General features: G+C 55.8%; 1 protein-coding gene across 2 annotated transcripts in view; it reads right to left on the bottom strand.

The window, feature by feature from the left end:
* Window positions 1-26,461, bottom strand: part of RNF24 (ring finger protein 24) — a 39,725-nt gene extending 13,264 nt beyond the window's left edge. Inside the window, exon 1 of one of the 2 annotated variants that reach the window (XM_080631480.1) lies at window positions 26,423-26,461. The gene's annotated coding sequence lies outside the window, so the exon portion shown is untranslated. Of the gene's footprint in view, window positions 1-11,647; window positions 11,725-26,422 lie in introns of those variants that run through there. The other variant, XM_080631481.1, reaches the window with a different exon arrangement.
* Between the last annotated feature and the right edge of the window lie 338 nt (window positions 26,462-26,799).

Below are 26,799 nucleotides of genomic sequence, written 5' to 3' on the forward strand. Positions count from 1 at the left end.
CCCAACAAGCAGGGAAAGTACCTGAAGCCTGAGCCCTGTTTCCCAAATACAATTACTGAGGGAGAACAAAACCCTCCCCTGGAGCAGGGAGTTTTCCACGGAGCAGTAATTGCACCTCTCCCACTTGTACACGGGGTGAGGAGATGGCACCTCACTGGTTCAGTCTTTACCATGAGGGTGCTGAGGCGCTGGCCCAGGGTGCCCAGAGAAGCTGTGGCTGCCCCATCCCTGGCAGTGTTCAAGGCCAGGTTGGACACAGGGGCTTGGAGCAAGCTGCTCCAGTGGAAGGGGTCCCTGCCCGTGGGACTGGATGAGCTTTAAGGTCCCTTCCAACCCATTCCATGATGATTCTAAACCCAAATATACCCGGGAGCAACACCAAAACCCAAAGCATCCTCCAAACACCCCACTGCTCCAAGCAGCCTCCTCGCTCCTGCACCTCCTTTCCGCCTTCAGACCCTGTTTCTGCTGACCCTCCCGGTCCTTCCTCTCCTCTCCCATCACCTCTGCACCGCTCACATCCACACTCACCTTTCAGCCCCTTGCCCACCCTCCTCACGCCCCTCGCCGAAGGCAGCATCTCCACCATTCCAGCCCGGAATTCCCAGCCCAGAGCCTCCTTGCTCCGGCTGCTTTCGGATTCCTCGGCTCGCTGGAAGTTCGGAGGCGATTTCTGGGAAAGCCTGGATTTGATTAAAGCCTCCAGAGACCAACACGCATGTTCAGACACTCCCGGCCGACGTGGATCTGCTACAGGAGCTCGGAGGAGCGGCACAGCCCCCTGCCAGCGCTGGTAGGATGGGGTTTTATAGCACAGCAACCACCCTGCAGCTCACACTCCTCCACCAATGCTTGCTCTGCTCAGCCGAGCCTGGTTTGCTTTGCAAATCAAGTAGGAAAAGCCCAAACCAGCCCCGAAACCTTTGTTCCCAGCTCTTGGCAGGGTTAATGCACAGCTCATGGGCTTGGGTTTGGTTTCCATCCCCTGCTGGGTCAAAGGATGCTCTTGACACGGGTCAGGGGCTCTCCCCTCTGTCACACTCATCCATGGAGGATGTTTTGGCTGGAGGATGAGGCTCTGCCTGTCCCCACCTGCACTGGGGGTGATGGTCACTGGTGTTGGCCAAGGTTTGGTTGGCTCCAGCTCCTCAACCACTCCAAGAGAAGGTCAAACATGCTCCATCTGGGAAAGCTTCAGGTGCACGGAACGAGAAACCATTCTTGGAGAAGAGGCAACAAAACCAACCAGCACAGGACTATTGACTTCCTTTCCATTATGACTCCTTTAACTGGTGATGCTCTTCCTACCAAAGGCAGAGGGTTCAATTCAGCTCTTGCACCAGGAGATACCACAGAAGACCAAGCACAAAAGCAGATGACGGGTAAAGAAGATCCAGGCTGCACTTAGCATCTCATCAAGCCAGGAGAAACTCCTTATGGTCATGTCCAGCTGATCCATGCAGCTCTTCCACCAGTCCCCATGACCACAGCTACAAACCATTCCACCCGACCAAACAATTGATCCATAGAAACAAAGCCCCATCCCACACACCCCATCCTCCTTTCCTCTTCCAATGGTACCTAATATTCCGCCCCCAAAGGACATCCCAAATGCAGCCAGGACCTACCTGCCAGCCATACCGCAGGGCTCTGCCCCCTCGGGTCCCCCACGGTGCCAGCCCAGCGAGTCCCACACCAGATCGATCCAAGCCCTGTGTGCAATAACCTGCTCCACATCAGAGCTACCCTGGTCCACGTCCTCCCTTCCTCATGCTGCCGAGGAAGGTTATGGCAAACCCCACGGATGTGCGAGGGGAAAAACTGAAGCTGTGCTGCCCAGGATGCAGGAAACTGTTAACTTGAACAGACTGCAGTGAAATGGGATGAGCTGAAGCAGCCAAGCTTTGGGGTTGGGCTTTTTGGGAGAGGGGGAGAGGAGGAGGATCTGTATTTTAATCTGCTTCAGATTTGTGAGAGCACGGCCAAGAGAAATAAAAAAGGAGCCATAAAGAAGGCTGAAAAGTTTCTGGTGCAGAACAAAAGCCTCCCTGTTGCTCTCTGCATGGCCACAGCGCTGCGGAGCAGGCAGATGCTCCTCCTGGGGCACCCACCACAGCCCGGGGATGGAGACTGGGATGAGCTGCCTGTAGAAAACGGGGTTGGTAACACAGAAACCTCACCCAAGAAAGGATTTCCCCAGGGGATGGGACCCCCTCTGCAGTGTGAGGGGGGAATCCATGAATCCCAGGTTGGAAAAGATCTCCAGGATCAGCTGGTCCAACCTTTCCAGGCAAAGCATCACCTACATTAGATGGCTCAGCACCCTGTGTGGCCCAGTCTTAATGGTGTCCAACATTGGGGAGTCACCACTGCCCTGGGGAGATGATTCCAATGGTTGTGCTCATGGTGAAACATTTCCCTCCTGTGTCCAGTTGGAATCTCCCCACCAGTAACTTGTGCCCAGCACCCCTCATCTTTCCCATGGGACTCCTCATCCAAAGGGACTCTCTGTCTTCTTTGTAGCCACCCTTTAAACACTGGACCACGGTGACAAGGTCTCCCTGAGCCTTCTCTTCTCCAGGCTGAACAGTCCCAGCTCTCTCAGCCTTTCCTCACATTCCAGGAAGATGCTGACTGGCTCCCTGTCTATAAAAGGAACCTGCCACGATGGCAGAAACAAAGCAGTGAGGAACGTGGGCAGGTGCCTGCCTCGTGCCCCATTTCTGCCCACGTCTCTGCCTGCAGACGGGTCCATCAGGTCTGTGTGTCCTCACAGAGCATGAAATTAGGGGGAGAGGAGCCCTACACATCGAGGGCTGGGAAGGCAGCACCACTGCTCCTGCCACCAGCAGCACTCGGGGCAGAAGGAATCAGTTTGCTGAAGAAAGGGAAAACTGGGGAAAGAGTGGGAAGAAAACAGCCCTGAACCAGGGAAGCACTGGGAGAGTCTCAAGGGGTGGCTGGAGAAAAGCTGCTTTGGTACAGATGAAGAAAAAGTACATACATCTGCATATGTGCATATTTCTTTACAGTATATATACTCATAGGACCCCAGCCTGGTTTGGGTTGGAAGGGACCTTAAAACTCATCTGGTTCCAACCCCTGCCACGGGCAGGGACCCCTTCCACTGGAGCAGCTTGCTCCAAGCCCCTGTGTCCAACCTGGCCTTGAACACTGCCAGGGATGGGGCAGCCACAGCTTCTCTGGGCACCCTGTGCCAGTGCCTCAGCACCCTCACAGGGAAGAGCTTCTGCCTAAGAGCTCATCTCAGTCTCCCCTCTGGCAGGTTCAAGCCATTCCCCTTGGCCTGGCCCTACAGGCCCTTGTCCCAAGCCCCTCTCCAGCTTTCCTGCAGCCCCTTTAGGCACTGGAGCTGCTCTAAGGTCTCCCCTTCAGGAGCCTTCTCTTGTCCAGGCTGCCCCAGCCCAGCTCTCTCAGCCTGGCTCCAGAGCAGAGCTGCTCCAGCCCTCGCAGCATCTCCATGGCCTCCTCTGGCCTCGCTCCAACAGCTCCACGTCCCTCTTGTGTCCTTCTTTCTTGTCCTTCTTACATTACAACATACCACTGTATGACAGTGTACATATACACTATATACATACAATACATCAAACAAAACCACCTTCACCTAAAGCAAAGGAGAGAATATCTGCTTTCCCCAGGCTGCATGAAGGGAACTGGAAGGTGTTTATTTAACAATACAACAGCTTCCAAAATCAAAAAGGAATGGGGCTGTACACAGGCACATGGAAAGAGCCAGGAATGGGAATGCCACAAAGCAGAATGACCCCAGCTCCTTCTTTACACCTTCCAGTGAATAACCCCAGTGGGGCTGAGCACTTCGCTGATCTTTGATGACTACAACAATGAGCTTTAATGAAACGCCAAGTTATGGCTAATGGCACATTGGGAAGTCAGGAGGTGAAGTGCTACAGGTCAGAATTAGCTCACCGGCTTCACAGCGCTCTGATTGCAAGCTAGGTGGTTAAGGCAAACCTAAACACACCACCGGGTCAAACTAATCCCTATTGCACTTAATAAGCAAGGCCAACCTCTGTCCCTGAGGAGATCTCAAAGGCACTGATAGAGGAGGCAGTTCGTTTCTCACAGGTAGAGAAACCGAGGGAGGCAGGAGGGGAGCAGGGCACCAGGGATGCTGCTGGACCACTGCATGTGATGCCACGAGCGTCAGTGATGGGCTAAAAGCCACAAACTGACTCTTTCCAGCTGCTCTGCTGTGTGGTTTTGAACCTGCTCTAGTGGAAGGTGTCCATGCTCACTGCAAGGGGGTTGGAATTGGATGAGCTTCAAGGTCCCTTCAACTCAAACCAGTCTGATTCTATGAACCTTTAACTGGGGAAACTGGATGGAGCTGGTGATCACCCACAGCATCCCAAGTGGGCGAATCCAACCCATCTCCACCTAACACCGAGCTTTAGAAACCCAACCAATCCAGACACAGGCAGGTTCATGGAAACCAGGAATCTCCAAGAAAAAGCAATGTTGATCCATGGCGAACCTCCAGGATGAAACACTGGATCGATGGGAAAGGTTTGAGGCGGGGGTGAACGGCGTCTCCAGTTTCAAGGGTGTTACGCAAGTCCACAACGGGTTTAATACAGGTTTAAGCCAAACGGTTATTAACTGGGTTGAAAGTTAAACTGTGAGCAGCTGACGAGAGCCTGCTGAAACACCCCGAGTTGTAGTGGGCAGCAGAGCATTCTTCCATGCAATAGACCCACAGCATAAAGGTTAATTCATGGCTATGACTAACGGGATAATGCAGGATATTTGCCGCAAAGAGCAGCTACAAGAGGTGCCTGAGTTTAACTCGCAGGCAAAAAACCCCCCTTGTGAACCCCAAAAGGAAAACACAGCCCAACCTGGAGCAGCTGGAAGGAATTTCCTTCAGCTCCACCTCTGGAGCTGGTCCAGAGCAGTGGGAAAATCACAAGCAGCTGCAGAGTAGCCCCTAAAACAGCATCAGTGTCACCCGAGAGATGCTGAGAGGCCACATGGCCACGTTGCCTTCACGTGGGATGGAACAAAAGGAGATCTAAGTGTTGTTCCGGCTGGAAGCGATCCTTTGCCATCCCAAACTGGGACAAGAGGATTGAGATGGGTTGGAAGGGAGCTTAAAGCTCGTCCAGTTCCAACCCCTGCCACGGGCAGGGACCCCTTCCACTGGAGCAGCTTGCTCCAAGCCCCTGTGTCCAACCTGGCCTTGAACACTGCCAGGGATGGGGCAGCCACAGCTTCTCTGGGCACCCTGTGCCAGCGCCTCAGCACCCTCACAGGGAAGAGCTTCTGCCTAAGAGCTCAGCTCAGTCTCCCCTCTGGCAGGTTCAAGCCATTCCCCTTGGCCTGTCCCTACAGGCCCTTGTCCCAAGCCCCTCTCCAGGTTCCTTGGGGGTGGTGCTGGATGCCTGTTGTGTGCCTGGATAACCAAAGACACCAAAGTGACCTCCAAGCACGAACTGCTCCAAACCTTTGATCCCTTCTCCTTGAGAGTGAATCCGATGCCTTTTTAGTCCTGGAATCCGGAAATTTCCTGGCTGCGTTCCCTGGCTGACACCCAGCACGGAACCTTAACCCTCTCCACTGCCTTTGGGCTGGGGGACACTGGGACAATGGGACAACAAAGTCTTTATACTGAATACGCGGCAGCACAACTGGTACCAGTGCAAGCGTCAGTGGGGGCCTTGGATCGTGGAGAGTTTAAATGATCCCAAATGATCATTTAAGTGATCCCATGACCTTAATGCACAAAAGCAGCTTTAAACGGGAAAGTTTTAGTGACCACTGGCAGCGAAACACACAGAAAACAGCTCAACTCCCATGGCTCAGTGTAAAGTCAAGGGCTTTCACCCACCAAAGGCTTGCCCGGGGCTGATTTTGCAAGTTCCAGGAATAAAGGCCAAAATAAACAGGGAAAAACAACCCGGAAGCACAGATCAATAGTGCCTTTAATCCAGTCTGCAGCAGGGGGGATGGAGTTTGGAAGACAGCCCTGCCTGGGTCCTGTTGGATCACGGGAAGGAGAAATGGAAATCACTGCTCAGGAGGGTTTGAAGGGGAGCTGGCAGCTTCTCCCTGTGAAACGCACACACAGGCTGCCCAAGCAGGGCTCTATTCACTTCTTGGGGATGGAATAACACTTGAGGAATTTTTTCCCTTTGACCCTAGGGATATTTAAGGGCTTTTTTTCCCCTTTTCCTGGCAGCAGCTCCAACGTCATGACTTGCTGAGCTCACTCTTCCTCCCCAACATGCGGTGGGAAAGGATGTGCTGCTCCCTTCTCCTGCCTCCGGCCCATATCATATGCACAGTGGTGGAAGCAGAAGGCAGCAGCCCCCTGGTACCCTGCATGGGGTCAGGGTGATGGGACCACATCACCCATCCCTGCCTCTGTCCCTGGAGAGCCATCCCCAAACCACAAAGCTCAGGTACTGGAATATTTACTAACACGCATGTTAGTAAATTAGCTTGTGCCCAAGCAGGCAAGGGCAGCAGCATCCTGGCCTGGATCAGCACCAGGGTGGCAGCAGGGCCAAGGCAGTGACTGTGCCCCTGCACTGCTGGGGCTGCACCTTGAATCCTGTGCTCAGCTCTGGGCCCCTCACTACAAGAGAGACATTGAGGGGCTGGAGCAGGGCCAGAGAAGGGCACTGGAGCTGGTGCAGGGCCTGGAGCACAGTGTGATGGGGATGGGCTGAGGGACCTGGGGGGTTCAGTCTGGAGAAGAGAAGGCTCAGGGGGGACCTGATCGCTCCCTACAAGTGCCTGAGAGGAGGATGGAGCCAGGAGGGGCTGGGCTCTGCTCCCAAGGAACAAGGGATGGGACAAGAGGAACCGGCCTCAAGCTGCACCAGGGCAGGTTTAGATGGAGCTGAGGAACAATTCCTGCCCCAGAGGGTGCTCAGGCATTGGAACAGGCTGCCCAGGGCAGGGCTGCAGGCACCGTCCCTGCAAGTGTTCACAGCCCGTGGAGACGAGGCCTCAGTGCCATGGGTTAGGGGTGGCCTTGGCAGTGCTGGGGCAGTGGTTGGGCTGGATGAGTTTAAAGGGCTTTTCCAACCTGGGTGATTCCATGATCCTGCGATATTAACCCAAAACAAAGCAGCAGAAGCCAGGGCTGGAGTCAGACAGCACCACAGGGTTGGCAGCCCCCCACCACACATTGCCCTGTTGCTTAATTTAGTGGGAATAACCTTCCACCTTCATTTGCAGTTTCATTTCCTTGTTTGCAGGAAACAGGTTCCTTGGGGAAAGTGAACTGGAACCTCCATGAGGAACACTCCCATCTGTGCTGCTGAAGGGCCAGACCAGAGAGGCTGGTGTTAACCTATCCAGGGAATTCATAAATTCCTGTGTGATGACACAGAGAACGGGGGGGGGGGAAGTGATGGGAGCTCCCAAAACATCACATCTGAAAGGAAAATCCCACTTTGATCCAGTCGTCTCCAGGCTGAACAAAAGCAAATGGCCTTCTGTGGAGTCCATGAGCAACTGGCCTTGTCCTCTCTTTTATACTGAGAAGCAGATGGAACAACTGACCTCCTGCACCCTTCTCCCTCTGTTCCCTAAGCTCCTTTAATAGGGAAGAAGAAAACCAGTGCAACACCCAGGGATCAATAATCCCTACAAAATCCTGCTGCCGGCGCTAGGAATCCCAGCTGCCACCCTATAAAGGCAAGGAGAGGAGGCGAGCACAAATTGGGATGCAGGAAGGCATAATGCTCTCATTTACACTCCATAAGGTTGCTAGGTTATGGATTTTTGGGGGCATAAGCTGAAAGGGGATCCAGATGGCTCGAAAGCTTTGTGGTGGAAAAGCAGCGTGAGGCCAGAGAGGGAAGAATTCCTCTTTATGCTGCTGCCGGCTGCTCCCAGATCCTGGATTTCAGTGCTCAGGAATGCTCTCTCCACAGACCCTTTTCATGGCATTGGTTCTCTCTGCAGTAAAAGTTAAGGAGAAGAGGTAGTTGGATGCAGAAGAAGTGTCCGGATAGGGAAAAGAGTCACTAAAGCAAGTCCTAGTGAGGAGCTGCCCGCCAAAGCCCCCATCAGCTCTGCAAGGGTTGTATTTTAGGATGCTGAGGGCATGAAAAAGCCTTCAGGAAAAGCCAAACCAACCCAAAGCTCATCCTGCTGGGAATTTACACTAATGCCACGTCACTGCCACTGCCTGCTTTTCCTAATCCTTCCAGCAAAGGAGCCTGCGCAGCCTGCCAGCCCTTCCCTGCTTCCAACAGAACGGGCTTTTTTGGGGGGGGATCTTTTTATTGCTCCTTCTCCTCTGCTAACAGAATCCAGGAGGATTTTGCAACCCTTCAGAATCCAGCTAAAAGCCCTCCCCGGAGCCATATGGATACAGGACATAAACTGCTTCACTCCCATGGGATCCACACAAGGAAAGGTGGCTGCAAGGATTGTAAAGCCCTCAAAATTGAGCTGGCAATGGAAAGTGGAAGTTTTCCACTCCCAGACTGCAAAGCCAAGTGCTATAACCTCGGAGCTTGATGGAGATAAATAGGCATGAACCCAACATATGCATCTCCTGTGCTGTCACACAGGGCTCAGCACTGATGGTGATCCCATGGGATACCATCCTTCTCCTCTGCTCTCCCTAGACTCATGGCCTCACCTTAGTGGGATGGAGAACACGAAAGGACCTTAAACTCAGGGGCAGCAGCACCCTGTGGGTCTGTAACCTGGAGGCAAAGGATAATCACACATGAACTGTCAGCATTAGACACCATCACCAAGAACCTGGCTTCTTAGATGAGTTCATAGTACCATAGAATAGTTAGGGTTGGAAAGGACCTTAAGATCATCCAGTTCCAACCCCCCTGCCATGGGCAGGGACACCTCACACTAAACCATGGCACCCAAGGCTCTGTCCAACCTGGCCTTGAACACCGCCAGGGATGGAGCATTCACAACCTCCCTGGGCAACCCATTCCAGTGCCTCACCAACCTCTCAGTAAAGAATTTCTTCCTTAGATCCAATCTAAACTTCCCCTGTTTCAGTTTGAACCCGTTACCCCTTGTCCTGTCACTGCAGTCCCTGATGAAGAGTCCATCCCCAGCATCCCTAGAGCCCCCCTTCAGACACTGGAAGCTGCTCTGAGGTCTCCACGCAGCCTTCTCTTCTCCAGGCTGAACAGCCCCAACTTTCTCAGCCTGTCTCCATACAGGAGGTGCTCCAGCCCCTGATCATCCTCGTGGCCTCCTCTGGACTTGTTCCCACAGTTCCATGTCCTTTTGATGTTGAGGACACCAGAACTGCACACAATGCTCCAAGTGAGGTCTCACGAGAGCAGAGGGGCAGGATCACCTCCTTCGACCTGCTGGTTTCTCAGAGTTTGAGCCCTTAAATCAGTAAAACCCCAAGTCAGGGATGTGCTGCTGCTAAAACCCCAACCAACTTCCAAGCAGGTTACTTAAAGCTTGCGTTTCTCTTGCAGCTGACCAACCAAAACGTGCTGAATGCTTCCCAACTGCTTCAGAGCTACTGGGGCTTCCTCAGGCAGCGAAGCTAAAACGCACCAAAGCATCTCTCAGGCATGAAATAGTTTGGTGGCAAATCTTTACACATTCCCAGGCACTGAATCGCCCTCCTAGAAGGCAAAATAGATGAGTGGCACTAAGGAGGTGGCTTAGCAACGAGCAGGCAGAGTGTCTGCTTAAAGGTCAAGAGAGCACTTGATGCTGGGAGCCCTCGTGTTTAGTTTTACTATGAAGTACAGGGACTTCCAGGGAGTCTGGTTATTAAATACATAGAATCATGGAATGGTTTGGGTTGGAGGGGCCTTAAAGCTCATCCAGCTCCAACCCCTGCCACGGGCAGGGGCACCTTCCACTGGAGCAGCTTGCTCCAAGCCCCTGTGTCCAACCTGGCCTTGAGCACTGCCAGGGATGGGGCAGCCACAGCTTCTCTGGGCACCCTGTGCCCTGTGCACCAGCATCATTTAGAACCAGTCTTTAAAGCCAAGACTTTCCCCTCCTCAGACATCATTATCCGTCCTTCCAACCCACTCTACCCTTCCCTATCTTCTCCAAAACCATGGCATTTGAGGGGAAAACCCGTGTCGAGATGAAACACAAAGAAAGGTCCCACCACTGGGGGGATTTTCACGCAGCATCACCAAGCAGCATCATTGAAATTCCAGGGGAGAGGGCAGTTTTCCTCCACTCCACAGGGAATGCCATGTTAAATCACATTTGGATTCACAGAACAAGGCTGCTAAAACACCACCGCGGCGTCTATTGGCACATTCCAATGAAAACACTGTGGCCTCATTAGTATAGTGGAAATTATGAGCTTGTCTTTGTGTATATTTCAAAGCTTGCCTCTGAAAGTAGGTTGGGTCAGGGCCAGGAATCCCTGGCTTGGAGCTCCTACCCCTCAGCACTTGGGGATTGCGTGGCTCACACAGGTCAAGCGGCCATGCAGCCACTGACCCAGGAGAAAGGGCATTTAAATTATACCCTGTTGGGAAAGGCTTAGGGCAATATTGTGAAAGGAGGCAGAGCAACAGGGTTTGAAGTGAAGCCTCCTCCAGCTCAGTTCCATGCATGGTTTTCCTGGTGAGCACACCCTAATGAAAGCACAGATTGTGATAAAGAGGATGCAGGAATGTGGGTGTGTGGAGTTTCACCCCGCTCCCACTGCTCCGAACAACCAGAGTGAGAGCATCCCATCGACCAAAAAGCTCGGTTCCCTTCTGGGAATCCCGGACTGGTTTGTGTTGGAAGGGACCTCAAAGCTCATCCAGTCCCAACCCCTGCCTCGGGCAGGGACACCTTCCACTAGAGCAGCTTGCTCCAAGCCCCATCCAACCTGGCCTTGGACACTGACAGGGAAGCGACCTGCTCGAGTGAGTCCAGAGGAGGCCATGGAGACGCTGCGAGGGCTGGAGCAGCTCTGCTCTGGAGCCAGGCTGAGAGAGCTGGGCTGGGGCAGCCTGGACAAGAGAAGGCTCCTGAAGGGGAGACCTTAGAGCAGCTCCAGTGCCTAAAGGGGCTGCAGGAAAGCTGGAGAGGGGCTTGGGACAAGGGCCTGTAGGGACAGGCCAAGGGGAATGGCTTTAACCTGCCAGAGGGGAGACTGAGCTGAGCTCTTAGGCAGAAGCTCTTCCCTGTGAGGGTGCTGAGGTGCTGGCCCAGGGTGCCCAGAGAAGCTGTGGCTGCCCCATCCCTGGCAGTGTTCAAGGCCAGGTTGGACACAGGGGCTTGGAGCAAGCTGCTCCAGTGGAAGGGGTCCCTGCCCGTGGCAGGGGTTGGAGCTGGAGGAGCTTTAAGCTCCCTTCCAACCCAAACCATTCTATGACTCTATGAACACAACACTAGTCCAAAGCCCCTCTCCACGTTTCTTGTATCCCCTTTAGGCACTGGGAGCTGCTCTAAGGCCTGTTGATGGGGCGTCAGGAGAAGCTTGATGGGATTAGTAGTACACACAAACCAGTCTGGGATTCTATGATCTATAATTTGTTTGGAAGTGAAAACGGAATGGGCCATGGAAGCCCAAATCCTTCGCCGGAAGAGGCAGCCTCATGAAACAATACCTTTTTCAGGACCTGTTCCTCTCAATATGTGACTTTGCAGCCTCTCTCAAGGAAAGCTTTCAGCTCAGCTCCCTACTTACCCGCACGGGCGCCGCAACGCAGCCACGCCACACAAACCCAACGTATCTCCTGCACAGCTACTGCGGTTTGGGACCAGGGATGCTGGAAAGAAAGAAAAAAGAACCCTAATATTGCACAAAAATACAGAGGGAGTGAAGGAGGAGATGAAGACCTTGGGTTTAAACCCTTTGATTCACAAAGGCGCCAATAAATTGTTTCAGCTCTTAGTAACAGCACAGAGATCCCCTTTGAAAACATGTCGATGACGTTACGCAGCACAGAAAGAAAAGAGGGGGAAGGCACAGCTAATCCTCGTAATTTTATAAGCATCGGAGACACTAATCCCTTGATCTCATTGAACAGGATTAGAATTACTCCCTCGCCAGTAAATGTAAGAAGTTTTCGACCAAATGGAAACAAAAGCAGAGAGGAGCCCGCGGAGCCAGTGCCACACAGCGAGAGCTCACCCAGCAATGCTCACCAGGGCTGGGTTTGGGGTGGAAAAGAACTTGAGCTGCTTCAAAAGGAGCGTGAGCAGCAGGTCATGGAGGGGGTTCTGCCCTGCTGCAGCCCTGATCCAGCTCTGGGGCAGCAGCACAAGAGGGACGTGGAGCTGCTGGAGCGAGGCCAGAGGAGGCCATGGAGATGCTGCGAGGGCTGGAGCAGCTCTGCTCTGGAGCCAGGCTGAGAGAGCTGGGCTGGGGCAGCCTGGACAAGAGAAGGCTCCTGAAGGGGAGACCTGAGAGCAGCTCCAGTGCCTAAAGGGGCTGCAGGAAAGCTGGAGAGGGGCTTGGGACAAGGGCCTGTAGGGACAGGCCAAGGGGAATGGCTTGAACCTGCCAGAACAGGGGAGACTGAGCTGAGCTCTTAGGCAGAAGCTCTTCCCTGGGAGGGTGCTGAGGCGCTGGCCCAGGGTGCCCAGAGAAGCTGTGGCTGCCCCATCGCTGGCAGTGTTCAAGGCCAGGCTGGACACAGGGGCTTGGAGCAACCTGCTCCAGTGGAAGGGGTCCCTGCCCATGGCAGGGCTTGGAACTGGATGAGCTTTAAAGTCCCTTCCAACACAAACCAGGCTGGGATTCTACAATGCACTCAAAACTCCTCCCAGCTCTGCGCAATCCCATCTCACTTTGCATGGCCATCACCATCCCCATCCTCAAAAGTCTCATCTTTTGTCTCAGACACCAAGTGCGACGCTGGGGCTTAACCCAGCACTTCTCAGTTCAAAAGTGAAAGAAAAGAACCCCAACCCTGCAGCTGAGCTGACAACCATGAGCAGGAAGCAGCCTCGGGGGAAGCCCAGCCTGCCAGTGGGTCTTTACACAGAACAATGGAACACGAGAGGCTTTAAGGCCCGAGGAAATATTTGCCTGTTCCAGGCAGAGCTCTGGGTGGAGAGAAGTTTAATTCAATCCTTACGGGACTGCTGGTGCTCCTTCCCATCCAATTTCAACGGGATATTGGGCTTCATCCATTCTCTTCCCTGTGGGGCTGCGGCTCCTGCCCTCAAAGGGGTTGACTGAAGAGCCAAACCCTCCTGCTTCCACCCCTGATGAGAACCTTCACAGCCCCATAGCTCCTATGTTTCCACCTAAACGCTCCTCCAAGCCAAGAATTTGGGTTGCCATGGCTGGTCATGGGCAGGGAGAGGGATAATGGAGTGATGGCTGAAATAAGCAGCTCTCCCTGCTCAGCACTTTCAGTTTCTCTCTTGCAAACAAGCTCCTGCTGGTTCCTCTAAGGCGCTTTGGGAGTTAAAAGCTTATTAACAGCAAGATTAATGCTGCACAGGGATAAAACCAGATAATCACAGGATCATTTAGGTTGCAAAAGACCTTTCGGATCATCAAGCCCAACCATTAATGCAGCACCCCCAAGGCCACCACTAAATCATGTCCCTCAGTGCCACATCTCCTGTCTTTTAAATACCCCCAGGGACGGTGCCTGCAGCCCTGCCCTGGGCAGCCTGTTCCAATGCCTGAGCACCCTCTGGGGCAGGAATTGTTCCTCAGCTCCATCTGAACCTGCCCTGGTGCAGCTTGAGGCCGGTTCCTCTTGTCCCATCCCTTGTTCCTTGGGAGCAGAGCCCAGCCCCTCCTGGCTCCATCCTCCTCTCAGGCACTTGTAGGGAGCCATCAGGTCCCCCCTGAGCCTTCTCTTCTCCAGACTGAACCCCCCAGGTCCCTCAGCCCATCCCCATCACACTGTGCTCCAGGCCCTGCACCAGCTCCAGTGCCCTTCTCTGGCCCCGCTCCAGCACCTCAATGCCTCTCTTCTAGTGAAGGGCCCAGAGCTGAGCGCAGGATTCAAGGTGCAGCCTCACCAGTGCCCAGTACAGGGGCACAATCACTGCCCTGGCCCTGCTGCCATCCTGGTGCTGATACAGGCCAGGATGCTGGTGGCTTCTTGACTGCCTGGGCACAAGCTGCTCATGTTCAGCTGCTGTCAAGCAACTCCAGACAACCAAAACACCTCCTAGCACAGAGGACCACAGCACCTTTTTAGGTGGAAAAGCCTTAATTCTTCCATGACCATTCTCAGGGCTTTCTGTGTGGGTAGCCAGGGTCTGGCGGCCGGAAGGTATCGCGCTGTACGGAAAGATCGGGCCCCTCCCCTGATAGCCAATAGCGTTTAGTTTATGATGTAAGCGGACAGAGGTGATGTCACGTATCTCGGGTATATAATGCCATGTCACATGCCAATAAACGCCATTTGCCGCCCACCACATTGGTGTCTGCGAGCTGATGGTCCACTCGGCCAGGGGTGGGCCGTTGCACCGTTCCTGAACCAGGTCGCCACGCCAAACGAAGGCAACAAGTGGTGCCGAAAGCCAGGAATCGCCTGGACGGGTGAATGACGGCCGGAGCTGCAGGACCAGCCGGGCAGGGAGGACGCTCCCGGACCCACAAGGAGGATGGAATCCATTGTGAAGGTCGTATCCGAAATGCATAGGCAATGGGGTATTGATTGTAAGCCCAGAGATTTTACTCTCGCTGTTGCGAGGCTTTTACAACTCGGGGTCGTCGATCAGCCGGTGGATATTCTCCACCCGGAGGTGTGCGACAAATGCACCAAGGTATTAGCCGAGGAGACTATGTCCTCGGGCTGTGGCAAGAGCCTTAAGTCGTGGGGGAAGGTTGTACAAGCCCTGCGGAAAGCCATACACGAGCAGGAAACCTGGAAGGCGGCAAAATCCTGCCTGCGAGACACCCCAAAACTGGGGGTCGGGGCGGCCATGCAGACTCTACACCCACTCGACAATCCCGGCTCTCCTGAGCCTGTGGTATCTCGGGAGGGCGACGCACCTCCCCATCTTCCGAACCCCGATCTGTTTCTGGATAAACAGAAACCGCCAGAATCCTTTTGGGGTGGGCTAGCTGGGGAGGCTGGAATTGCTGCGGGGAATGCGGAGCCTGGAGAAGGTTGGGTCGAGTCACCGCACTATGCACCTCAAGATGGTGCCCAGCACAAAGGCGGAGGGCAGGGCAAGGACACCCTTGGCGGGAACAGGGAGGAAGCGCTGGCTCTAACGAGCAAGCATGGACGGGAGGGGGAGGAGAACGCGAAGGATAACGAAGGGCGGAAAGGAGCGAGCGAAGGGCAGGAAGCAGCGAACGAAGGGCGGAAAGGAGCAAGCGAAGGGCGGAAAGGAGCGAGCGAAGGGCGGAAAGGAGCGAGCGAAGGGCAGGAAAGGAGCGAACGAAGGGCGGAAAGGAGCAAGCGAAGGGCGGAAAGGAGCGAGCGAAGGGCGGAAAGGAGCGAGCGAAGGGCGGAAAGGAGCGAGCGAAGGGCGGAAAGGAGCGAGCGAAGGGCGGAAAGGAGCGGACGAAGGGCGGAAAGGAGCGAACGAAGGGCGGGAAGGAGCGGACGAAGGGCGGAAAGGAGCGGACGAAGGGCGGGAAGGAGCGGACGAAGGGCGGAAAGGAGCGAACGAAGGGCGGAAAGGAGCGAACGAAGGGCGGAAAGGAGCGAACGAAGGGCGGGAAGGAGCAAGCGAAGGGCGGAAAGGAGCGGACGAAGGGCGGAAAGGAGCGGACGAAGGGCGGGAAGGAGCGGACGAAGGGCGGAAAGGAGCGAGCGAAGGGCGGAAAGGAGCGAGCGAAGGGCGGAAAGGAGCGAGCGAAGGGCGGAAAGGAGCGGACGAAGGGCGGAAAGGAGCGGACGAAGGGCGGAAAGGAGCGAACGAAGGGCGGAAAGGAGCGGACGAAGGGCGGAAAGGAGCGAACGAAGGGCGGGAAGGAGCGAGCGAAGGGCGGAAAGGAGCGAACGAAGGGCGGGAAGGAGCGAACGAAGGGCGGGAAGGAGCGGACGAAGGGCGGGAAGGAGCGGACGAAGGGCGGAAAGGAGCGAACGAAGGGCGGAAAGGAGCGAACGAAGGGCGGAAAGGAGCGAACGAAGGGCGGGAAGGAGCGGACGAAGGGCGGAAAGGAGCGGACGAAGGGCGGAAAGGAGCGAGCGAAGGGCGGAAAGGAGCGAGCGAAGGGCGGAAAGGAGCGGACGAAGGGCGGAAAGGAGCGGACGAAGGGCGGAAAGGAGCGAACGAAGGGCGGAAAGGAGCGGACGAAGGGCGGAAAGGAGCGAACGAAGGGCGGGAAGGAGCGAGCGAAGGGCGGAAAGGAGCGAACGAAGGGCGGGAAGGAGCGAACGAAGGGCGGGAAGGAGCGGACGAAGGGCGGGAAGGAGCGGACGAAGGGCGGAAAGGAGCGAACGAAGGGCGGAAAGGAGCGAACGAAGGGCGGAAAGGAGCGAACGAAGGGCGGGAAGGAGCGGACGAAGGGCGGGAAGGAGCGAGCGAAGGGCGGAAAGGAGCGGACGAAGGGCGGGAAGGAGCGAGCGAAGGGCGGGAAGGAGCGAGCGAAGGGCGGAAAGGAGCGAGCGAAGGGCGGAAAGGAGCGAGCGAAGGGCGGGAAGGAGCGGACGAAGGGCGGAAAGGAGCGGACGAAGGGCGGAAAGGAGCGAACGAAGGGCGGAAAGGAGCGAGCGAAGGGCAGGAAGGAGCGAACGAAGGGCGGAAAGGAGCGAACGAAGGGCGGAAAGGAGCGGACGAAGGGCGGAAAGGAGCGGACGAAGGGCGGAAAGGAGCGAACGAAGGGCGGAAAGGAGCGAACGAAGGGCGGAAAGGAGCGAGCGAAGGGCGGAAAGGAGCGGACGAAGGGCGGAAAGGAGCGAGCGAAGGGCGGAAAGGAGCGAACGAAGGGCGGAAAGGAGCGGACGAAGGGCGGAAAGGAGCGGACGAAGGGCGGAAAGGAGCGGACGAAGGGCGGAAAGGAGCGGACGAAGGGCGGGAAGGAGCGGACGAAGGGCGGAAAGGAGCGAGCGAAGGGCGGAAAGGAGCGAACGAAGGGCGGAAAGGAGCGGACGAAGGGCGGAAAGGAGCGGACGAAGGGCGGGAAGGAGCGGACGAAGGGCGGGAAGGAGCGGACGAAGGGCGGGAAGGAGCGGACGAAGGGCGGGAAGGAGCGGACGAAGGGCGGGAAGGAGCGGACGAAGGGCGGGAAGGAGCGGACGAAGGGCGGGAAGGAGCGGACGAAGGGCGGGAAGGAGCGGACGAAGGGCGGGAAGGAGCGGACGAAGGGCGGGAAGGAGCGGACGAAGGGCGGGAAGGAGCGGACGAAGGGCGGGAAGGAGCGGACGAAGGGCGGGAAGGAGCGGACGAAGGGCGGAAAGGAGCGAGCGAAGGGCGGAAAGGAGCGAGCGAAGGGCGGAAAGGAGCGAGCGAAGGGCGGAAAGGAGCGAGCGAAGGGCGGAAAGGAGCGGACGAAGGGCGGAAAGGAGCGGACGAAGGGCGGAAAGGAGCGGACGAAGGGCGGAAAGGAGCGGACGAAGGGCGGAAAGGAGCGGACGAAGGGCGGAAAGGAGCGGACGAAGGGCGGAAAGGAGCGGACGAAGGGCGGAAAGGAGCGGACGAAGGGCGGAAAGGAGCGGACGAAGGGCGGAAAGGAGCGGACGAAGGGCGGAAAGGAGCGGACGAAGGGCGGAAAGGAGCGAACGAAGGGCGGAAAGGAGCGGACGAAGGGCGGAAAGGAGCGAGCGAAGGGCGGAAAGGAGCGAGCGAAGGGCGGAAAGGAGCGGACGAAGGGCGGAAAGGAGCGGACGAAGGGCGGAAAGGAGCGAACGAAGGGCGGAAAGGAGCGAACGTAGGGCGGAAAGGTGTGAGCGAAGGGCAGGAAGGAGCGAACGAAGGGCAGGAAGGAACGAACGAAGGGCAGGAAGGAGCGAACGAAGGGCGGAAAGGAGCGAACGTAGGGCGGAAAGGAGCGAACGTAGGGCGGAAAGGAGCGAACGTAGGGCGGAAAGGAACGAACGAAGGGCGGAAAGGCTTGAGCGAAGGGCAGGAAGCCAATCAGAGTGGCTACCCGCAGAGGTGCCCTTGTAGGGCAAGTACCCTCCCGAATAGTGGGCAGGACGAACCAAGAGGGAGGAGCAGACCAGGAAGGAGGGGCAGGCAAAGCGGGGGGGAACGGCCCACCCACAAGAGAAGCGGGCGGGGTCGGAGCCCGACAAAAAGACACCGGACACCGGATACAACCGGTCAGTCGAGTTCTGATCCTGAATCAGACCCGGCTGGGGATCAGACAATAGTTGGGATAAGTGGCTCACAACTGGTCCAAATTTAGAGCGGCCAGGAACGGAGATAAACAGAATTAAGGGCCAAAATATCCCCATCCAAATTAAAAAGGAATCGCGGGGGGAGGAGGTCCCTCTCACAGACTGGAGGAAAATAACGATTGAGTGTGCCAACTGGACCCCATCGACCGCATTAGCGTTTCCGGTCCGAGTGACGGATGGGGGACAGAGGGTCCACTCGCCAATAAACCCTAAGGATATACAAGCAATTGTTAAAGCAATTGCAGATAAAGGCCTTAATTCTGCCATGGTCTCTACGCTTATAGATGGTGTCTTTGGGGGAGACGATATGCTCCCATTCGATATAAAACAAACTTGTAGACTGATTTTTGATGGAGCGGGGATGATCATTTTCAAACAGGAATGGGAGGACAACTGTGCGAGACAGTTAGCCCAAAGCAGTCGGGGTAGATCATCCGCTACATGGTTCCAGTCTGCAGCGGCTGATGGGTACAGACCCAACAATGATTACCCCCCAGGCACAGGCCCAGGGCCTGCGGGCTCACGAGGTAATGACAACCACTCGCGCAGCTAGAGAAGCCATTCGCACAGCTTCTAGAGTTATTGCTAAGCCATTGCCATGGGCCGCAATAAAGCAAAACGAAAGTGAAAGCTTTACGCAGTTTGTGGATCATCTCCAGGCCGCGGTTGACTCTTCGAACCTGCCTGTGGAAGCAAAGGGCCCGGTCGTGGCAGAATGTTTTGAGTTTTTGTTTACAGGACCGATTCATTGGACACCCTTGTCACCGGTACTTCCTACTACCAGAAGGGGACGATGAGCCAACAAACTTCCTACCCCCACCTAAGAGCCCTACAGCAACTGAATACCCCGCATCGACAGAACACCAGCAACGTCAAAATGCCCCTCGCGGGGGGGGCCACGGTACTTTTGTGCGATCATGCTTTTGGGTTTACTGGTTTACATCCTGGTTTACCCAATCACCATGGCTGACTTCCTTGGTATCTACCTTGATGGGACCGATTGTAATGATTGTACTGGCACTGGTCTTCGGACCCTGTATATTAAATAAGCTTGTGTCGTTTATCAAGAGCCGGCTAGAAATGGTTAACATTATGTTAGTAGAACGCCGGCAATTGCTTTGATATCGTGTTTGGTTAATGTTACCTCAAGTTATTTTACTTGAATTTAACTATCTGGACAAATCCAAACCCATGGGAGACCTTTTTGGACATTGTCACCCCCTTTTACCACGTAGACTGGCCCCCTATGTGGTAACAGGCGTGCACTTTTAAAAGTTGGAACACCCGAACCTCATGCTGAGTGAAGGGAACAAAAACTCATCACAGTCAGGTCAACATTGCTTGCGCGGGGACGCCCGCTAGGGTCGAGTCTGTCACCTCACACAGCAGTGATGCCTCTCGGAGATAGTTTATTGATGGTCTTCCCAGGGCCCATAAATTCGATCTGGAATACAATACCTCAGAGAGATCTTGTTTTCAGCTATACTTGTTCTCGACATTCCTTTTAGTTACCCCCAATCTTACCTCGTTGTTCCAATATACCTCTTGATTACCTTTTACTTAATGTGCCTTATGTTTTCTACTCGAGTTTGTGATATATAGGACAAAATTATTTTACGGTACAAAGTGAAAATAAGGTTCTTTTAGTATGTTTTCTATCCAATAGTATGGCATATATTCTTTAAACTTGTTACATTTTAGTCGATATAATTATGCATAGGGAGGGGGGAAATGTGGGTAGCCAGGGTCTGGTGGCTGGAAGATATCGCGCTGTACGGAAAGATAGGGCCCCTCCCCTGATAGTCAATAGCGTTTAGTTTATGATGTAAGCGGACGGAGGTGACGTCACGTATCTCGGGTATATAATGCCATGTCACGTGCCAATAAACGCCATTTGCCGCCCACCACATTGGTGTCTGCGAGCTGATGGTCCACTCGGCCAGGGGTGGGCCGTTGCACCGTTCCTGAACCAGGTCGCCATGCCCACTAGAGGCAGCTCTCCCTGCTCAGCACTTTCAGTTTCTCTCTTGCAAACAAGCTCCTGCTGGTTCCTCTAAGGCGCTTTGGGAGTTAAAAGCTTATTAACAGCAAGATTAATGCTGCACAGGGATAAAACCAGATAATCACAGGATCATTTAGGTTGCAAAAGACCTTTCGGATCATCAAGCCCAACCATTAATGCAGCACTCCCAAGGCCACCACTAAATCATGTCCCTCAGTGCCACATCTCCTGTCTTTTAAATACCCCCAGGGACGGTGCCTGCAGCCCTGCCCTGGGCAGCCTGTTCCAATGCCTGAGCACCCTCTGGGGCAGGAATTGTTCCTCAGCTCCATCTAAACCTGCCCTGGTGCAGCTTGAGGCCGGTTCCTCTTGTCCCATCCCTTGTTCCTTGGGAGCAGAGCCCAGCCCCTCCTGGCTCCATCCTCCTCTCAGGCACTTGTAGGGAGCCATCAGGTCCCCCCTGAGCCTTCTCTTCTCCAGACTGAACCCCCCAGGTCCCTCAGCCCTTCCCCATCACACTGTGCTCCAGGCCCTGCACCAGCTCCAGTGCCCTTCTCTGGCCCTGCTCCAGCCCCTCAATGCCTCTCTTCTAGTGAGGGGCCCAGAGCTGAGCACAGGATTCAAGGTGCAGCCTCACCAGTGCCCAGTACAGGGACACAATCACTGCCCTGGCCCTGCTGCCACCCTGGTGCTGATACAGGCCAGGATGCTGGTGGCTTCTTGACTGCCTGGGCACAAGCTGCTCATGTTCAGCTGCTGTCAAGCAACTCCAGACAACCAAAACACCTCCTAGCACAGAGGACCACAGCACCTTTTTAGGTGGAAAAGCCTTAATTCTTCCATGACCATTCTCAGGGCTTTCTGTGGTTTCTAACACATCAACAGCCCTTGTGTCCTTGCTGCTGTATGCATCTCCGCCCCCTGCCTCCACTGAGACAGCAGAGCAAAGGACCTCTCTAGCACACTGTAAATCAACCCATGATCAAAAGAAACTCCCAAATAAACTAGGAGAGTTATTCCAAATGCTTCCCACATTCATAATCCAGCAGCTGGAGCAGAAAAGACACCAATGAAAGGACCACAGCCCTGCCCTCACTCATCCTCCTCCTCTCAGCATCTCGGCCACTTTTTCCAAAGGCTGATCCAGTTTTAGCTCTGGTGTTGGAGCAACCTGAGACCTCAGAGCCTCCGGATCTGCCAAGGCAGCTGCTTGCAACTAATTTGATCCCTGAGCTCTGTCACCAGCTCCTGTTGCCCATCCATGCATCAGTATGGATCCTTTTCCTCCTCCTGGAGCAGCGACACCAGGCACAGGGACATCCATCCTCCACAAGCGAGTCTTTTCCCCTCCTGCCATCACTCATCCCTACCTTGAAGGCTCCACAGCTACTCTGCCCTCACCACTGATGCTATTGCTGGTATCCTTTTGAGGTGCTGCACGTAGATGCCTCTTCCTCCCATTGACATCCCTCTGGCACCACAACCAGTTCATTGACAGGACACAGGAGCCCTTCATATGTGGGTGGAGCTGTTCAGGTTTCTTTTCATGGATGGAAATTAAATGCACAATACAGGGAGTAAAGAGACACATTGGATGGCTCATGACATGCTTTGGGGTCAGAAAAGCATCCAAACTGAATACACCTCCATCCCTAAGGAACACATGGGTACCACTACATCCCAGCATGGGATGGGGAAAAAGGGTATTGCATCAATCTCCTGTGCCTAATGGAGAAGATCATAGAAAAGTTTAGGTTGGAAGGGAGCTTAAATCGCACCCAGTCCCAACCCCTGCCACGGGCAGGGACCCCTTCCACTGGAGCAGCTTGCTCCAAGCCCCTGTGTCCAACCTGGCCTTGAGCACTGCCAGGGATGGGGCAGCCACAGCTTCTCTGGGCACCCTGGGCCAGCGCCTCAGCACCCTCCCAGGGAAGAGCTTCTGCCTAAGAGCTCAGCTCAGTCTCCCCTCTGGCAGGTTAAAGCCATTCCCCTTGGCCTGTCCCTACAGGCCCTTGTCCCAAGCCCCTCTCCAGCTTTCCTGCAGCCCCTTTAGGCACTGGAGCTGCTCTCAGGTCTCCCCTTCAGGAGCCTTCTCTTGTCCAGGCTGCCCCAGCCCAGCTCTCTCAGCCTGGCTCCAGAGCAGAGCTGCTGCAGCCCTCCCAGCATCTCCGTGGCCTCTTCTGGCCTTGCTCCAACAGCTCCACGTCCCTCTTGTGCTGGGGGCAAAGATGCTGAGGCTTCGCCATTCCTCAAGTGAGGAACCAAATGCTCACCAGTATCATGACACCACAGGGGTTTCTCATCCTCTCCTCGAACACGTTTTCCATGGGATCACCAGCACTCCCCAGCCAATCGAAAGGTTCCCACCGGGCTCAGGCTGAGCTCATGGGCTGATAAAGCCCCACATGGCATCATCACTGAGGTCATTTCCAATCAGTGCTCGCAGGGTGGGGGCAAGGGCAGGACAGGCACTCCCGACACAAAGTCTGAGAGGGCTCAGGCCAATGTCTTCGCTAGGAAGGGGCAGGGAGGGAAGTGTGGGCATGGCAGATGTTATCTTATGTCAACAACACACCATGAGCACAGGCAACAAAACCAAACAGAAACAGAGCTCAGCTGCACCAACCACAGCCAGACCATGAGGGCTGAAGACCAGGGGCAGCTGTCAAAACCACCCTTCAGGGTTTGACATCAATGGTCCCAAGATGGGTCAAGACCACCAGAGCATCGGCACCTCCTGCCCCAGCCTGCCAAATGGGGTTGTCTCGGGTTATAGCGTAGGCAGGTGACACAGGAGGAGTCCGACCTTGGTGGGAGAGGACCTTCTCCCAGAGGTGCCAAGCCCTGCCAACCCCAGAAGCACACAAAGCCAGGCTTCCCTTTGCCTTTTCAACATCCAGGTGCCGGTTTATGGCTATATCACTCCCAACACATCTTCTGCCATAAAGCCAATGTGAAGGAGATGGCTGGGTTGTTGGGAAGGATGACCCAAGATGGGACATGTGGAGAGGTGGTCCATGAGCATGAAAGCTCTCCTAGCAAAGCTGGGTGCCCTTGTATCACCCCACACATCTCCACATGGGGAGAGCAAAGAATCACAGCATGGTTTGTGCTGCAAAGGGCCTTAAAGCTCCTCCAGCTCCAACCCCTGCCACGGGCAGGGACACCTTCCACTAGAGCAGCTTGCTCCAAGCCCCATCCAAGCTGGCCTGGATCCCACCAGCCCTCCTGGCTGCTTAAGCCACATTTCCTTTGTGTCTGTTAAATACCTCAATTAGAGCATTTTGGATTCCTTCCACCTTGCCCCCAAGCACTTCTTCTGTCAGGGGCTATATCCTTCCTTGGAGGCAAAGGCTTGCTACTTCTCCAGGCTGAAGGCCAAATCTGGGTTTAAGTTTTGCTCCAGATGGCACAGCACCCTGGATGCATCACCCAGAGCATCCAACCTGGCTGAATAAAGTAACAGAGCAAATAACCTGATTTACTCAGGGACTGTTTGACATGCTCAAGGTCACTCTGTTTATACCCACAGTAACACAGAAGTATTGATGTAAATTCAGGCTATGAGTGTGCTACCAAACCAAACTGAAACAGCAGCAGGATCACAATCCCAGCCTGGGTTGGGTTGGAAGGGACCTTAAAGCTCATCCAGTTCCAACCCCTGCCACGGGCAGGGACCCCTTCCACTGGAGCAGCTTGCTCCAAGCCCCTGTGTCCAACCTGGCCTTGAACACTGCCAGGGATGGGGCAGCCACAGCTTCTCTGGGCACCCTGGGCCAGCGCCTCAGCACCCTCACAGGGAAGAGCTTCTGCCTAAGAGCTCATCTCAGTCTCCCCTCTGGCAGGTTCAAGCCATTCCCCTTGGCCTGGCCCTACAGGCCCTTGTCCCAAGCCCCTCTCCAGCTTTCCTGCAGCCCCTTTAGGCACTGGAGCTGCTCTCAGGTCTCCCCTTCAGGAGCCTTCTCTTGTCCAGGCTGCCCCAGCCCAGCTCTCTCAGCCTGGCTCCAGAGCAGAGCTGCTCCAGCCCTCGCAACATCTCCATGGCCTCCTCTGGCCTCGCTCCAACAGCTCCGTGTCCCTCTTGTGCTGCTGCCCCCAAGGAAAGGGAAAAGCTCATTTGCTGTCCAAGTCTCAGGTCTGAGCCTGGGCCTGGCTTTATTTCACCTTCCTCTGTCCCCCCCAACCCCAAAGCCACTGCTGGCAGCGAGTTGTGTAACTCAGGCTTGAACTTCTCCCTCTCCGAGGCAGGAGCAGGGCTGCTGAACCCGCATTTCAGCGTGCGCTGCTCGGAGCCCTTGGCCCTGCTCACCCGGGGAGGACACGAGAGGACACACACAGAGGATGCTCCAGTTTTGCTTCTGGCTAATTCGTCCCGTTTCTGGGAAGCTGCTGCATCCCCTTGGCACAGCCTGCAGCTGGGATGCGCTCCCTGCAAACTGAGTCACCTAAAACAACCCAGAAGGAGACATAAAGGCTGACATCAGCCATAGGAGTAGCTGGTTTCTCTGTCTGGACACACAAAACACTGCCTGAAACCAGCTGAGCCCGCAGCCGCTTGGAAACAAAGGGATGAAGGGGCTCCCTTCAGAGCATCCCCGGGCTCCGAGAGCCCAGAGACAAAGGAAAACCAGGAGCCAGCCGGGGAAAACCGGGGTGAGGAGGAGGAGGCACCACATCAGGCGCCGGAGCCCGGCTCGCGTGTTGCCGAACACGTTATCCATGGCAGGAAACTCGGGATCAAAGGAGCGGAGCGTGCCAGAGCAAGATGTCATCCCCACCTCCTGCCAAAGGTGCGCTGGGGAGCAGGGAATAACCCCTCCCAATGCACACCGGTGCTTCCCCAGGATCCAGCACCGCTTACAGGCAATGGGACCCATGGAGATACTCTCTTCCACGCACACAAGATACAACAAGGAGGAGCTGAACTAACCCAAACCAGCCCCAAAACCCTCACAAAGGGCATTTTTATCCCTTGGATTCCAGCCCCATAGGATCCCACACGTATCCCCTTCCAAAGTGGGCACAGTGTGGATACTGGGAGCGCTCGGGATGTGCCTGTGCAGCAGGAACAGCAGCGCCGGGTAACTCCCACAGCAGCTTTTCCCATTTCTGAAGCCAAAGAAACCCATAGCGCCCTGTCCTGGCCCCAGCAATGCAAAGGGATGTGCCCGGTAACAAACAGGGAATGGGGTGATCCATGGACCCCGAGCCAAGTGTGGGGTGGGACCCACAGGAACTCCCCTTATAAAGGGGGTCCAGGTGGGATGGGAGCTGTGGGGGGGTGGATATTGCTTGTCCCTTTCACTATCCCAGCCTCTTCCAATGTCACTCCTGGGTGACGCTGCCCCATGTCACAGCCTGCTGCCCCTTCCTCTGCCCCACAAGTAGGGACCTATACCTTATGGCACAGCTATAGGGGTGCCAGCCACCCCAATGGCACACCCAGGCACTGCCCTATGTGGGGCAGGAGGGAAAGGCTTTGCCCTACAAGCCCCATTTCCCTGTGGAGGTGCCTGCCCCATAGGGGACTGTGGAGTCAAGGGAGGGCAGCCTGTCCCTATGGAGGGTGCTGAAGGGGGGTTTCCCTGCCCCACAGAGGGCCTAAAGGAAGGTGCTATCCCCATAGAACAGTTCAAAAGATCCCTGCCCCACTGAGGTGCTGAAGAAGGGGTCCTGCCCCATAGAGCAGTGCATAAGACGGGAGCTACCCCACAGAGCTGCTGAAGAATGGGTCCTATCCCACAGAGCAATGCACAAGGAAGGGCCCTACCCCACAGAGCTGCTGAAGGAAGACCCCTGCCCCACAGCGCAGCGCACAAGGAAAGTCCCTGCCCCACAGAGCGGTGCGAAGTAAGAAGGTCGCTGCCTCACAGGGCTGCTAAAAGAGGTCCTGCCCCATAGAGCAGCGCACCAGGAGGGGCCCTACCCCACAGAGGTGCTGAAGAAGAGACCCTGCCCCACAGAACAACGAACAGGAAGAGGCCGCTGCCCCACAGAGGCGCTTGAGGAGGGTCCCTACCCCATAGAGCGGTGCACAGAGAAGCCCCGACCCCACAGGGGTGCCGGAGGGGGGGCTCTGCCCCACAGGACAGCGCACAGGGAGACGCCGCTGCCCCATAGCGGGCCCCAGGGGAGCTCCCGGGTCCTCCGGCCCCCCAGGGGGCTCCCGCCGCCGCCCCGCACTCACCCGCCGCTGTCCCACCGAGGCTCGCGCCGCCCGCACTGCCCGGCGGCGGGGAGGGACCCGGATGGAGCCGGCCCCGCCCCTGGCCCCGCCCCCGGGCCCCTCCTCAGCGGCCCCTCTGCGCCTGCGCGGGGCGGGCTGCGCCGTGACGTCACCGCGGGGGTGTGAGGGAGGGGAGTGGGGCGCCATTGGGGGACATGAGGGGATGTGGGGGGACATGGAGATGAGGGACATGAGGGACATAGAGGGATAGGGGGAGACATGAGGGACATGGCAGGACATGGGGCCAGGAGGAACATGGGGCATGGGGAGACATGAGGGACATATGGGGACGGGGGGACATGGGGATGGGGTGGCACTGGTGAGGTGTAATAGGGCAG

The sequence above is a fragment of the Psittacula echo genome (assembly GCF_963264785.1).
Source record: "Psittacula echo genome assembly, chromosome: 1".
Classification (NCBI taxonomy): domain Eukaryota; kingdom Metazoa; phylum Chordata; class Aves; order Psittaciformes; family Psittacidae; genus Psittacula; species Psittacula echo.